Raw genomic sequence first — 13033 nt, 5'->3', positions numbered from 1 at the left:
CAAAAAGCGATATGATGGGATTAGACAGGGAGTCAAACCAGGTATTCCAGAGAATGAGACTGAGAAAGCCCAGAAAGAGAAACGAGATAATGTCGGACGTCGCGAACAAGGCTCTCTCTTTCTCTTCTCTCTATCCACTCCACACTTGTTTTTTTGCTGCTTGAAGCTTCCGTCGGGGACTTGCTCACCTGCTGCTGGAGTAGGAGTAGGGGGCCACCCACGCGTGGGAAACAGGCTGATTTACAAAAATAACGGGGGGGCGGTCATTTTCTCCAAGGACCACGGGAGGAGAGGTAGTTCGCACTAGGTATAGGGTAGGCGGTATGTACTCGGATGATAAAAACGGTTCAACAAGATTGGATAGAGAAAGGGAAACGAACGAAAAGTTCAAGACTTGGTAAGGACGGATGATGACTGGGAAGAACGTGGATGGGGGAGATTTGAGAAATGCGGGCTACGGATATGACCGTCGTGCCTGTGCGCCGCAGGGTAAACTAGGTAATTGGTAAAGGTACGGGATACTGACTTGACTGAAGCTGGAAGTATACGATGGTCCAACAATTCGATCTTTTTTGGCTAGAGAGTCCAGGCGTGACGTGATAGTCAAAGCTGTTCGTCTCTAGATGGCACCGGCGGACTGCGGGTTTGAAGGATTCTGTCTGCAGATTTTCACGCCGCGCTTGGTGACATGTGTGTTATGTGTGCCAGTGTGCCAGTGTGGTGGAACGGACGGGCGGCGGCGGCGCGGGCGGGCGCGGACGACGGATGACTTTTGGCGACGGTGATGTGCGAAAAGGCGACGGCGGGCCAAGGTGACAATCGAGGCGAGCAGGAGCGGGAGCAGGAGCAGGAGACGGCCCCTCAGAAAGAAGGCCGACGATGCGGATGATGCGCTCGTAGTAGGTATGTGTGTGTGTGAGAGTCTGAGAGATGAGACGGGAATAAGAGGTGTAGCAAATGGCAATAAGCCAGCCTAGCAATCCAATCCAAGCACCTTCACAGTAGATACGGATACCGCAGAGAGGAGCACGAGGGATTGGGATTGGTGTATGAATAGTGACACGTTAAGCGTGGTGGCTGACGCTGGGATGGAGTACTCCGTAGATGGGAAACGAAGGCGTTGATCTGGCGAGTGCCCTATCTCCTTTTTTTCTTTTTCTTTCCGGGTCGAGGTTTTACGGAAGTGCTGGGTCAAGGTCAAGGTGTAAGGTAAGGTAAGCCCAGCCAATGTATCTGTAGTATAGGTAGCCTGTAGGTAATAGTCGGTATCCGTAGTTCCAGGTCCAAGGTCTGAGGTCTGAGGTGTGGACGGTAAGGTCAGGCCCGGGGTGGAAGAAGAAAAAAAGGGACTGTATCCGTAGTGTAGGAAAGGAGACGACGCGGGAAGAGCGAAGACTTGAGACCGAGGCTCAGCAACGTGAGACTTGACGGTTCCCCCCCTTCTCTTTGGTTTTAGGGGTTTGCGCTTGGCTGGCGTGCGCCGTGGTGTGTTGGATGGAGGGGGAGAATAATGCGCCTTTGGAATGGTAGCCAAGTATGGGAGTGCTGGTGGTAAGAGGCTAGAGCAGGACCGGAATAGGGTCCTGTTTGATATGTTGCGACTATGCCGGCCCCGTACGATATAGGACGGGCAGTCAGTGGTAGTTCGATTAGACTGAAAATTGGCTTGCGGGTTGGGTGAACTAAATTTCCACCATCTCTTGGTCTCTCTCTCACTCTCTCTTGGGTTCCTCTCTTGTCTGCGTTTGCATGCTCCTAGGTTCTCGTAGGATTCGGGAAAGGTAAACCGAGAAAGAAGAAAAGAAAATACGCCGTAACGCAGTACAAGAAGACGGGGAAAATGAAATAAGACTGGGGTGTGGAACTCGTGGAGGCAATTTTGGCGTTTGACTGATGGATCGATGGATTGATCTAGAGTCCAAAGGTACGGGATACTAGCTGGCTTAGCTGAAATGGAAATTGCGTCGAGAGTGAGAGTTTCCCCCCTTGGTCGGAACTTGTCCAGCAACGAGTTCCCTCGACAGGCGAAAGAAAGAGTGGACGAAACGTGAAGAAGCTACGAGACTAAGAAATCCCAGGACAGGAAGTCGAACAGGCCGGCGCGGGATCAAACATGGACCAGGGGCAAGGGAAAAGGGAAGCCAGCGAACCCGATCTTTTTTAGTGGCGAACGACGGCAGCTGACGGGGAGAGAAGTAGGGAATGATGTGCAGGACGGAACAGGAATAGGAACAGGAGAGTGCGGAGTAGGAACAAGAGCAAAGAGGTGAAGTTTGGGGGGAATGGTATCCAACATGTTTTATTCTTATTTTGCCCAACTTTTTGTTTCTCTTTTTTTTTTTTTTTCTTCCTTCCTCAGACCCGGCACGTTTGTCGTACTCATAGTCTCATTCTCTGATACTCTAAAATGTTCTGTATACTTGGCTGTGTGTGTGTGTGTGAGTGACCTGAGTGGGCCTTTGGAATGGGCTGTGTGTCTGCATTTCTCATTCGATAGATCCACGAGGTAGCCATGCAAAGGCAGGCTCTTCGCCCACGCAAACCAAAAGACGGGAGCCATGCCGTGTGGCCAGCCATGCCGCAACCCCCTTCATGGATGAATACAGCTCTCTGCCACGAGGCAGATTGATAATGGTGGTGCCGCCTGCATGCATGTCCCTCCGTGGTCGTCGCTCACCGGCCGCCGTCCATCGTCCGCTAATCCACTGTCTGTAAGGTACCTTTTTTATTTTATTTTTTTAATTAACCCGATGATGATACCTTGTTAGTATGAGGTTGTTTCTTTGAGTCGTTTCTAGAACTTGAGTCCCTTCCTATCCTCCTTCCGGAAATATGCCTTTCCCTAACGGTTGACGAGGTAGGCCCATAAGGTGGATTGTCGTCGTTGTATCTGAACGGTTTCTAGTTTCTATCCGCAATAAGGGTTTTGTATCCGTATCGTACCGTACGGATACAGATATGAGAGAGCGTACCTATGAATGGACCGGTTGAGGGAGATATCCACCATCAAGTCCCGTTGGGCGGCGGCTCATTGCAGTGAAAAAAAAAAAGAAAAAAAAAAGTGTCGTGTGGGGACCCTGCCCCCAATGGAAGGACTCCATTCCACCGCACTCCCCTCTCTGGAAAGCACGCCTGCCGTTGCTCCTTCTTCACCCCTCACCATCCGGGACGGAGTGACGGAGGACGGAGGTAAGAGACAACTCTCCCACTCTCACTCTCACATGAAAGCTCCTCTCATCCTCTCATCTCGAAAGATATCCCTCATTCACTCACTCACACATATATCCGTACTCTCATACTCACACTCACAGCCATCAATACCCTACCCAATCAGCGTCGCATTCCAAACTGAACCGCCGCACATGCGAGCAATGAGATACAGTAGCGACACCTCACACCTCAAAAGTTGTATACCTTACCCTTGTTCAACACCACCACCACCACCACCCCCCTTTATTTTCCTCAACTCAACGCCCAGGGAAGGGGGGGGGGAGGCTCCTGGACCTGGCCCCCTCACTTCTGCCATGTGCCCTGCCTGCGCCTTCGCCATGAGGCACGGCGCCTCCCATTCCCATCAACTCCTCACTCAATCACACCTCACCCTACCCAAAAGGTGTGTGCCGCTCAGGCTGGGCTACCTTACCCCAGTCACGCCTTACGCAGCATGTCGTAGGGATTAATTATCATATCTCGCCGCGCTGCCGCACCTCGCCTTATTGCAGAACTCCCGACTGTGCGCCGCCGCCACCGCCGTATTGCCTTCGTCCTCCCCTCTTGGCCCCCCTGGTCGATGCCGTAGGTATCCATCGGACCATACCTCTTTTCCTAGGGCTCCTTGTCTCGACGAGACCGCCCCCCCTTGAGACCTGGCTGTGTGTGTGTGTGTGACCCCGTCTCTTATCCTTACCTCATCTTTTCGAAGAGAAAAAAGGCTCCTTTATGATATCAATGGAGTTGAGATGTGCGGTGTGCTGAGATTCGCGGCCATCGGGGCTGGACCCATGGCCTGGCTATAAAGAAAAGGTGAGGTCGTGAATGGACGACGACGGACAGGCGGTAGGGATTATCATGTGCTCTCCCCACCCTCCTTGTGGTGGAGTAGGGAACAGGGAGCCATGCAGGTGTTCCTCAACCTCCATCGCGCCTAGCTCCATCAAAAGCCGTTGCCTACAGTGTGAACTCGTAAAAGGAGACGATGTAGAGAAGAAAATGATCTTGAACAGCCGCGAGCCTTTCCGTCTTTTTTCTATTGCCGTGCGGCTGTGTACTATGTCGGTGGTTTATTTTTATTATTCAACAACCGACTGTTTACGTCCACCTTGGGGCCGGGGAACTACTGCGTTGGAAAGAATGTAAGCCGCGGTGTATACTACCAGAAATGGTTTAACTTGGTAATATGGACAGTTCCCCGACGAGATGCGAAAACCTCGCGATATAGTGGGAAAACGTCACGAAGCTTTTTTGGTTTGACAGAGATGCCATGTGGTCAACGTGATACGGACATTCCGCTGGTTTTCTTGTCGGACCAAGTGGATCACTACTCTAGCTCCCGAAGCCCGTTAAAAAAAATGACAAAATAGCTGGCCGCCGTTGCGTGCACCGACATCACATCAGCAATTATCAATCTTTACTAGCAAGAAAAACCCGTCTGCATGGTCGGCGCCGTCATCCCCTTGAACCCACATCGCTTCTGTCTCTCTCATTTGTTTGCGGCAGTACGTGGCTCGTGTTTTGACGTTAATTTGCCTCCTTCTTTTTTCTTGTCTATTCTATCCTTCCTCTTACGGGCTACGAAAGTATAATACGAATATAGATGTCAGAGAGTCATGGACCATCAGGAATCCGATAATTCTGCTCTCATGTTCTTTATCAATCTTTGCTGCCCACTGACATGTTGTCATGTACATAGAAGTCTGAGTTTCCCCTCCCGTCTTCCGATATCGACTTCCCGATATTTCGATTCGGAAGACGGACGCATGGGCGAGGTATCAAAGAGAAGACGCAAGGATGCGTCCATCCAACTCTCGTCGTTCCATTCAAGGAACGCCGTTGTTCCCCTTCTTAACCTTTTTTGTCTTTTTTTTTCTTTTCCTTCCGCCCGTTTGCATGTACCAGTCCTACTCCAACAAGAACCAGGCACGGAGAGTAGCCACCACGGCTTGGTTCCCGTTTGATCGGATGCGACGGGCAGAACATCTGCCATGTCATTACATCCGGCCGCGCCTAAGTGCGCTGAGAGGTTGCCATGCATATACCTCGCCCTTACTCCCTCATGCATCCAGCCCTCAAAAGGAACACAGGAAGGATACATACGTATGAGCAATCAAAGAATAAGGCAAATATACCTCGCAGGTACGGTGTTACAGAGCGTGTCGCAACCCATCGAGCCCTGCCAATCGAACTGTACGGATACTCCCTCACTCCCCAACGACCGGAAAGACTTGGCATTAGCATAGTCTGATAAGAAAAACACGCCGATCATGTGCTGGGACCAGAAAGTTGTCAACGACATATATCCCAGAATGGGGTTCGCAAGCAGCCGTTGAGAAGGTAAATGCTGTGGCGCATTATCAGAAAGCCTCTCCCCCTTCCCAATATGGCTTGACTCTGGCACTATATCGCAGCCTATAGTCTGCAGCATCCATCTCGCCATTGAAATGCACCAAGACAATGTGTGAATGAGTTATCACCTGCAGGCCCAATGCATCTATGAGTTCCCTTTCACGGAAGCCAGGAAGGGGCGCAACATGATACGATTTACATACCCCGTACGACCTTGCGATGTCGGAACTTTCATGCTCCAAGACCACAAGGCACGCTACCTCTGTCGGTGCCTGCCGCCGCCGCTCCATGTAATGGACGTCCATCTTATGTTGATGTGCCTTACTCTGATGTCAGAGGACTTTGGACAAGGCCTAGGCCCCCGGGTAAGGCACCTTCTGCCTTTGGGAATACTCGGAAAACGGGCGTCTGAGATGCCGATGGACTGGATGGGTGTGTGGACGGATAGGGGACCAGGGGAGCGATCTAAGCACGCACGGCACAAGGCAGCACCTGCGGGGCACCCAAGCAACCAACGGGGAAGAGATACCAAAGAAAGTTGAGAGGTTAAAAGAGGTCAACCAGGTAGGCAACTTCGGAAGACATGGCCAAGAGGGTGTGTGAGGTGCCGCGGGCATGTTACTATGTAGGTGGCCAGGCAGGCAACGTGCGGGTTCTTTCGCCGTCTGATATCTGGTTCTGAACTCTGATGACTCCCGCCATGTCGGCTCCAGGAAGGGAAGTGCTGGATAAGTGACGACTTTTGAACTCTGTGAGGATTAGCGTGGCAACATAAGAGCCGGTAAGTTGTGCTATACTAGCCCGCCCTGAACTATCTCTCACGATAGGAATACACAACGTGGGGTTAGTTTGTTTAGTTGTGAAGATGGGCGGGGCATGGGATAGAGAGAGGGAGTGAGAGAGAGAGAGAGAGAGAGAGAGAGAGAGAGAGAGAGAGAGAGAGAGAGAGAGAGAGAGAGAGAGAGAGAGAGAGAGGTAGAGAGGCGTTGTCAAAACACGTGCATCTGTGATCCGTAAAGCTTAGGTTGAGAAAAGAGACTAGGCTAGACGGGCTTGGAAATCGGGACATGAGCGTGCATTTCGAAGAAGCGAGAGAGCCCACAGCTTCGACTATATCGGGCTTGCAGATACACTACAAACCGGTCATCTAACTGGCACAGTGAGGATGGACTATGATTGCCGGTATGGAGTAAACGAACACGTCCAGACTCTATGGAGCAGGATCCAGAAAATGGGAAACGTCGTGCGGCGGGTAGTCCCACCGGTGGATGAGGCTGGGGGCCTAAGAGGGGATGTTGAAAAGGCGGTGATGATGATGTTTTGATGCGAATACGCTGTGCAGCGCCCGCCAGCCCACTTGGGCACCTGAGATCGCACGCTGCGCAGCGAGAGCGAGCGCACGAGAAGTGTCTTTGGCTGACGACGCTATCGGGTTACCGTAAAGGGTCGCGGTTGATAGTCCATGCTGCTACTAATTGTGGTGTTAATTGGATGCTTGAGGACGGGCCAAAGTGGATATTGAGTGGGAATGAGTTGAGGTCCTTGAGCATTGGGAAGAGGGCGAAAGAAGGTACTTGCGAGAGAGCGGGGGCTTCGCACTCTTGGCACTGTGTACAAACTCCTTCGGCAAAAGAAGATAAAATAAAGAGAGGAAGAGAATCGACAAGAGGCGTGCAGAAACAAAACCGGGTGGCTCCCATCTCATGGCTCCCATGTGTCGCCGGATGATCCAGGCAGGTACCCAGATCTATCGACCAATAACGGTAGGAAGAATGCCAAAGAGGTGGGTACGACAAGGGTACGAGGCAAGATGCCTTTCGAGTACAAGGTGGCGAGGCGGTGGAAGGCAGACGGTAACGAGTACCTACCTCCTGCCCCCCATGAACGCAGGGAGGTGCGGAAAGGAAAGAAGATGGAAAGAAAGACAAGCTTAACACAGCCTGGCAGGCCTGGCAGGTAGGAGCAACTGCCTCTCTCGCGCTCTCCCTCTCTCTCTCCGTTTCCTTCCCTCCCAGGCCACTATTTCCGTTACCTGCCTGTGCCTAGACTTCGCATTATCTAAGCACCAAAAAGACTGGGACCAAGATCTGGAACAAAACCGTCCGTTCCGCACTTTTATCCCACCGGCACTTCACTGCGTAGGTGGTCTGCGCCTACCAGTGATCAGACGCCTGACGTTTTTAATGTCAAATGTACCTCAAATTTCCCCCGGTTCCGTAATCCTACATACGAGAGTAGTGTAGCGAACAAAAGTGTATTTGCTGGGTCTGCGCCGTTTCTTCCCACTCCTTCGACGCAACGCGATGGTCGACATTACCTCGAGTTCCTTGTCGGCAGCGTGTTCTGAGGTACTACCTGGCTGTAAACATACAGAGAAGGTACTGGGGAACCACCTGCACTGCGCCGTCGTGCAAAAAAGAAGACCGGTGAATTATTCATACGGATGTACACCGTACAACATACCCGGTATCTGCCAATGAGGCACAGGTTATGGGGCCGCACCTGGAAGTCTCAACACCAGGCCGAACAGATCGGCGCGTGGCCTCAGGGATCCTTCCCACCGAGCCAAGCTGTTTTGGGCCCGCGCCTTCCCTGCAGCCACGCAGTGGATCCAGATGGACCCGCGTCTTTCTTTGGCGGCGTCACGTTGCTGCCACGCAGAGCCACCACACCCCCTGCTCCTTCCTGCCTTGGGGACTGGTCCTGCCACCTGCCGCCCCTCCCCTCATTTCCCCTTCAATCCTTTTGGGCTGCCATCTTACCCACTTACCAAACGCTGCTACTCCATGTTCCGTACGGATACGCAGGCTCAGCTGTTTTTATTTTTATTTTTTTCTCGACACAACCACGTTCTCGACACTCCAAGGTCGGGATGCTCGTCGCCCATTGATCGTCACCATGCAGGACATTCAAACCCAAAATCGCCCACGCCACCTCCAATCCCCCCCCGGGCCCCTCGTGTACTAACAATACCACAGTCATCGCCTTACTGCGAACATCGTGGCATCCTACGGTACCCGTTACTAACCTTTCTTTCTCACTCCTCTGCTGAATGATTGAAGGATGCCTCGGCACCCCCAGCCGACCGGCACCGTCGTACCAATCCACACGCGCTACGGATATGCCCATTGACATTCTGCCCAAGCACAGCGTCACAGCATCCTAGGACCTACACTACCGCGACTACACCTTACGTTAGTGTACGAATACTTCTTTGGCTTCCGCACCCGTCCCCTCACTTCACCTCAACGGGCTGGTGCGCAAAGCCCAATACGCATCCAACGTCATCCAATGTTTGTCTGCACTGCCATGGTCAACCGAGACTGACAGAGACTGTCGGAGTCAGAGCATCTACATTACTATGCAGTACTTACTATGCAGTACTCGTACCTGGGAGCCTCTGTTTCTTTACATACGGATACTTCACCTCGAATCCACCTCACTGGACCGCAAGGGCGGCGTTTCCCCCGTCGGCGATTCAGGACGCCTGAAACAACCTGACGGCAATCGAAAGACTCACTGTCACAATACTGAAGACGAACCATGACAAACGCAAAATATTAGAAAACACAATTCGATCGGCAATCTTCTTCGGCAATCCATCTCGGATGTTGCACTGCATTTTCTTCTTCAACACTTGTCACGGTCGCGCAACACAGCACAGGCACTCTGCTATCGGCAAAGGGGTTAACATAACAGCCTTCTTAGTCGTACCTACCGTGCTACCCCATTGGCAAACCCAACCTCACGGTACCCTATCTTGACACCATATAGAAGCTGGCTCGTACTGGCTGAGCCCGCCTATCCGTACATCTCAACGGTCCGTATGGACCATGTGCATTCGATACCTTTCCAGCCCCGCTGATACGCTTTCTTAGTCTCATACATGTTCGGATACGCTGAGCTGGCTGATGAGCGTGTACCCAGGTGTTCGCAGATGCGACCTAGAAATACCCCGTACACGTAGACTTCGGAGTCACCGTAATGATGGAGGAGCTGCCAGATGGGCCCTCCGTGGCTCGTTATTTCCGACAAAGTTGCTTTGGTGCCTTGGTCCCTGGACGCCGATCCTTACCCCCTCGGCAGTAGGAGCCGTGCATCCCCCAAAACGCCCACTCGGACGCCGACTGCCAACCAGGCCTACCTCTTCAATTGACTAACAAAGGATGGATGGAACGCTAGGCAATAAGCAGCCTCTTCAGGCTCATCCACAGCTTAGCGCTTTGCTACCAAAGTCATCTTTGACTCCACGATCTCGTCCAATCAGCATCGATAGGCTACTTGGGACACCAATGTGTCTATCATTTCACACCGCAAGCTTTAGCCTTTCCCGCCGCAGGTACTCAAGGGAATATCAATGATAACGCCCTTCAGTCTATTCGGAATTCGGCAGTGACCGGTCGATAGCTAGCTCCATCATTTCGGTCTTTATAGCCTACGGATTACAGCTATGCTGCAATGATATACGCGCTTCATCACGACCGCAGGTACAAACCCTGCTGAGCCTTGTCTACCGGCCCGCTACCTATCAGCACATCCTGTAGCAACAAGCCACGCGGTGACAGTACAGAGACAACGGATGCTACGGATAGGTTCGCTTCAGGACTGCAATAGCCTATCGTTTCTGTGATACCGGGGTTAGTGGGGTTCAAGGCTACTTGCAGTCTTGCCCCGTTGCCTGACATCCACGTTGACGTTCCGCACAAGTAACGTCCAACCTTCTAGAAGCCTTCGTGGAAACACGAGCTAAACACCCCCAGGCCATACAGGGGTCGGTGACTGCGGTTTGATTCAAGCTCGCCTCTCAAAGTCCCATAACGGAGGTGAAGGCAACCAGGCAACCTTGCTGTGGAATACCACAATGATGACGAGAAGGGAAGATGGGTCCTACTCACAATTAGCCAGTTCGACACCTTATCCCGTTCAGTCCTTTTGGGGGCCGGATCTTCTAACCTTCGCTTCATCCAACCTTGCTACCTCTCGGTTTCAAACGTCTGACGTTTCGCTCGTTGACCTCCCGCGTCTGTCCCTGATGTGGTCGCGAACCAAATTTTGGCAGCGATTGGGCAGCCAAAGCTTCTGCACTGCTGCAGTACACAAACCTTACATTCTTTTCGTGTCCACGTCAGATTTCAGATCAAACGAAAGCCCGCGGACGCCCGGCGTAACGGATCAAGTGCATTATGCTCCCAGCACACCATCAGAAGTCGAAGATGCCAAAGGCAGCCAAGCATACAAGGCATGGCAATTGCTAGACCACTAACCGATCTCGGCTTGTTTCTTCCCTCGCGGCCCATTATCGCGAGCAGTGGAATCGTGTAGAATGCACACACTCATCCGTCTGATTCATCCTATAATGGGCGGTCCAACGAATACCGCTTTGTGTGTTTCATCCACAATGAACAACGTCGCGGTGCTGCAAGATGAGCCCCGTTGCCAAGAGCATAAATCGCTGTAGCAACCCATTCACCAGACGTTGGTAGCGCACAATCAGCGACTTTGCGTCAAAGATAGGTTCACAAGCTCAAGGCTGCTAGCACGGGTCAGATTTCGTTGGGGGTATTCCCTGACCAGGGGGCTACCCATGATAGGTCACTACACAGTATACCAATCTTCGAGCAATATCGCAGCGTGAGGTGTTCGGATACCTCTAGGTATACATTTCACTGTCCCAGGCCCTATGGGTCGCGCCAGTGTGCACCAAGCTCAATCCGGAGTAGAGAAGAAGTCGACACCTGCCAAAGCACGGCTTGCGGACCGAGATTCCTGACACAGTGCCAGCGCAGTTGCTCGGTCATCGACACTTTCCGTAATATTCGTTATGGTTCGCCTATCCGACAAGCGCTCCGCATTTGAGTCCACACTCTTCGCTTCAAGGCATTTCGCACTGAAGCCTGGCGAGAACGCCATCTTTGAAGCAGGGTTTCGGCAACGAAATGGGGCCTCAAGGAGTTCGTACCATAAACTTGCATCGACGATTCGGCATACTTCCTCCCAACAGTAAGTAGCCTGGATGATGAAATGTGGAGAAATCTGGCGGCGCCATGTGGCGCTCACTCAACACGTGTCGAATCTCGTGGCTAATCAGCTGAAAGCCGTTTCAGAGGCATCTGAGACGGGCTGGCGATTGGAGGCTCGAAGAAAAAAGCAAAGAAAAAGAGACAAATCAAAGACATGGCTCGTCGTTCTCGGGGCCGACAGGGGTTGCTACGAAGCTACCCGACTTGACACCTCATGTGGCCTGGCCCAGGACGGATGCTCGCAAACAGATGCGTACGGCTGATCCTGCAGCATCAAAGGACTCAACGGCCTACCTAGCTCAGGGCTAGCGATCTTGGGCGTCGATCGTCCCATCATCGAAGCAATCACCAAGTATTCCTCAGTCACGGCACCGTCGAGTATCCCAAGAAAACGGCGAGAGATTGATCTACCCAATACCAGCACGACAAGTTGAAGTACGGAGTGCGTACGTTTGACGTTCACTTTGCAAGGGCCGTTGGAAAACCCCACAATGCGTCAATTTCCACAGACTTGAGGAAAAGCGTTACTGCAACACTGCGCGCGTGGGTGGCAGCTGTAGTTGCTAGTCAAGGAAAATCTCCCGCGATTGACAGGGAGAAGGCCGCATAAATCACTCTGGATCAAACAACCCCCACCTCCTCCTTTGCATCACGCGCATATCCATATGAATTCCATGCCAGGGGAGCGAGAAGCACTCAAGATGGAGTCGAGAGATCATACGATGGGTGCCCAGCGGTAGGAGATGCCCTGCTTCTCATCAGTTTGCTCACCCCCCTCCCCCTTTATTTCCACGTGGATATCTTGTGAGGGGGTTCTGTAATTTCTTCTCCCGTTTCTGCCGTCAATCCGGATGCGGGGTGGCTTCCGTCATTCTGCAGCCACACGTGTGTTGAGAAGGCTTATCTCGAACGGTTGGTTTCTTCCTGCCGTTGTTTATTCGTTGGGGGTTAACCCTGAGAGCCTGGCGAGCTGCCGTACTTTGTGTCCATGACGCGACGGATACAGCTTCATTGTTTGGTAAACGTGCGACCTGGTGGGGGTCAGCCGGCCTCTCGGTTCGTGAGACTCATTAACGTCTTAGAAGCAACGTTTACTGCAAACCTCGGCCTGGCTAGTCTCGACAGCGCCAATATCAAGGTCATCTATACGGATATTGGCAGGAGTCATGATACGGTATACTTTGCGCGCAAGCCCTTGCACCACCCAAGAGTCAGAGCTTACCGGCGCCGTTCACCCATCGGGCGTCAAACCAGTTCGTCCTATCGACCACAGGCCCTGTCCACCACACAAGCCTACTGATAAGCGCGCGATCCCGCTTCTACGGGGCGAGACAGCCTGCCATTGACTTGCAGATGTCAAAAAGTCCAAGTGCCCCAACCATCCTGGTCTTCACTTCTCGGCTGAATGGCATGCACGATAGCGCCTCAGCTAATTTCCAACTGCCACACTC

The sequence above is a fragment of the Colletotrichum fioriniae genome, assembly GCF_027942845.1.
Source record: "Colletotrichum fioriniae strain IMI 355084 chromosome Unknown scaffold_6, whole genome shotgun sequence".
Taxonomy (NCBI): domain Eukaryota; kingdom Fungi; phylum Ascomycota; class Sordariomycetes; order Glomerellales; family Glomerellaceae; genus Colletotrichum; species Colletotrichum fioriniae.
The sequence above is the reverse complement of the archived record's forward strand: the minus strand, read 5'-3'. Positions refer to the sequence as shown.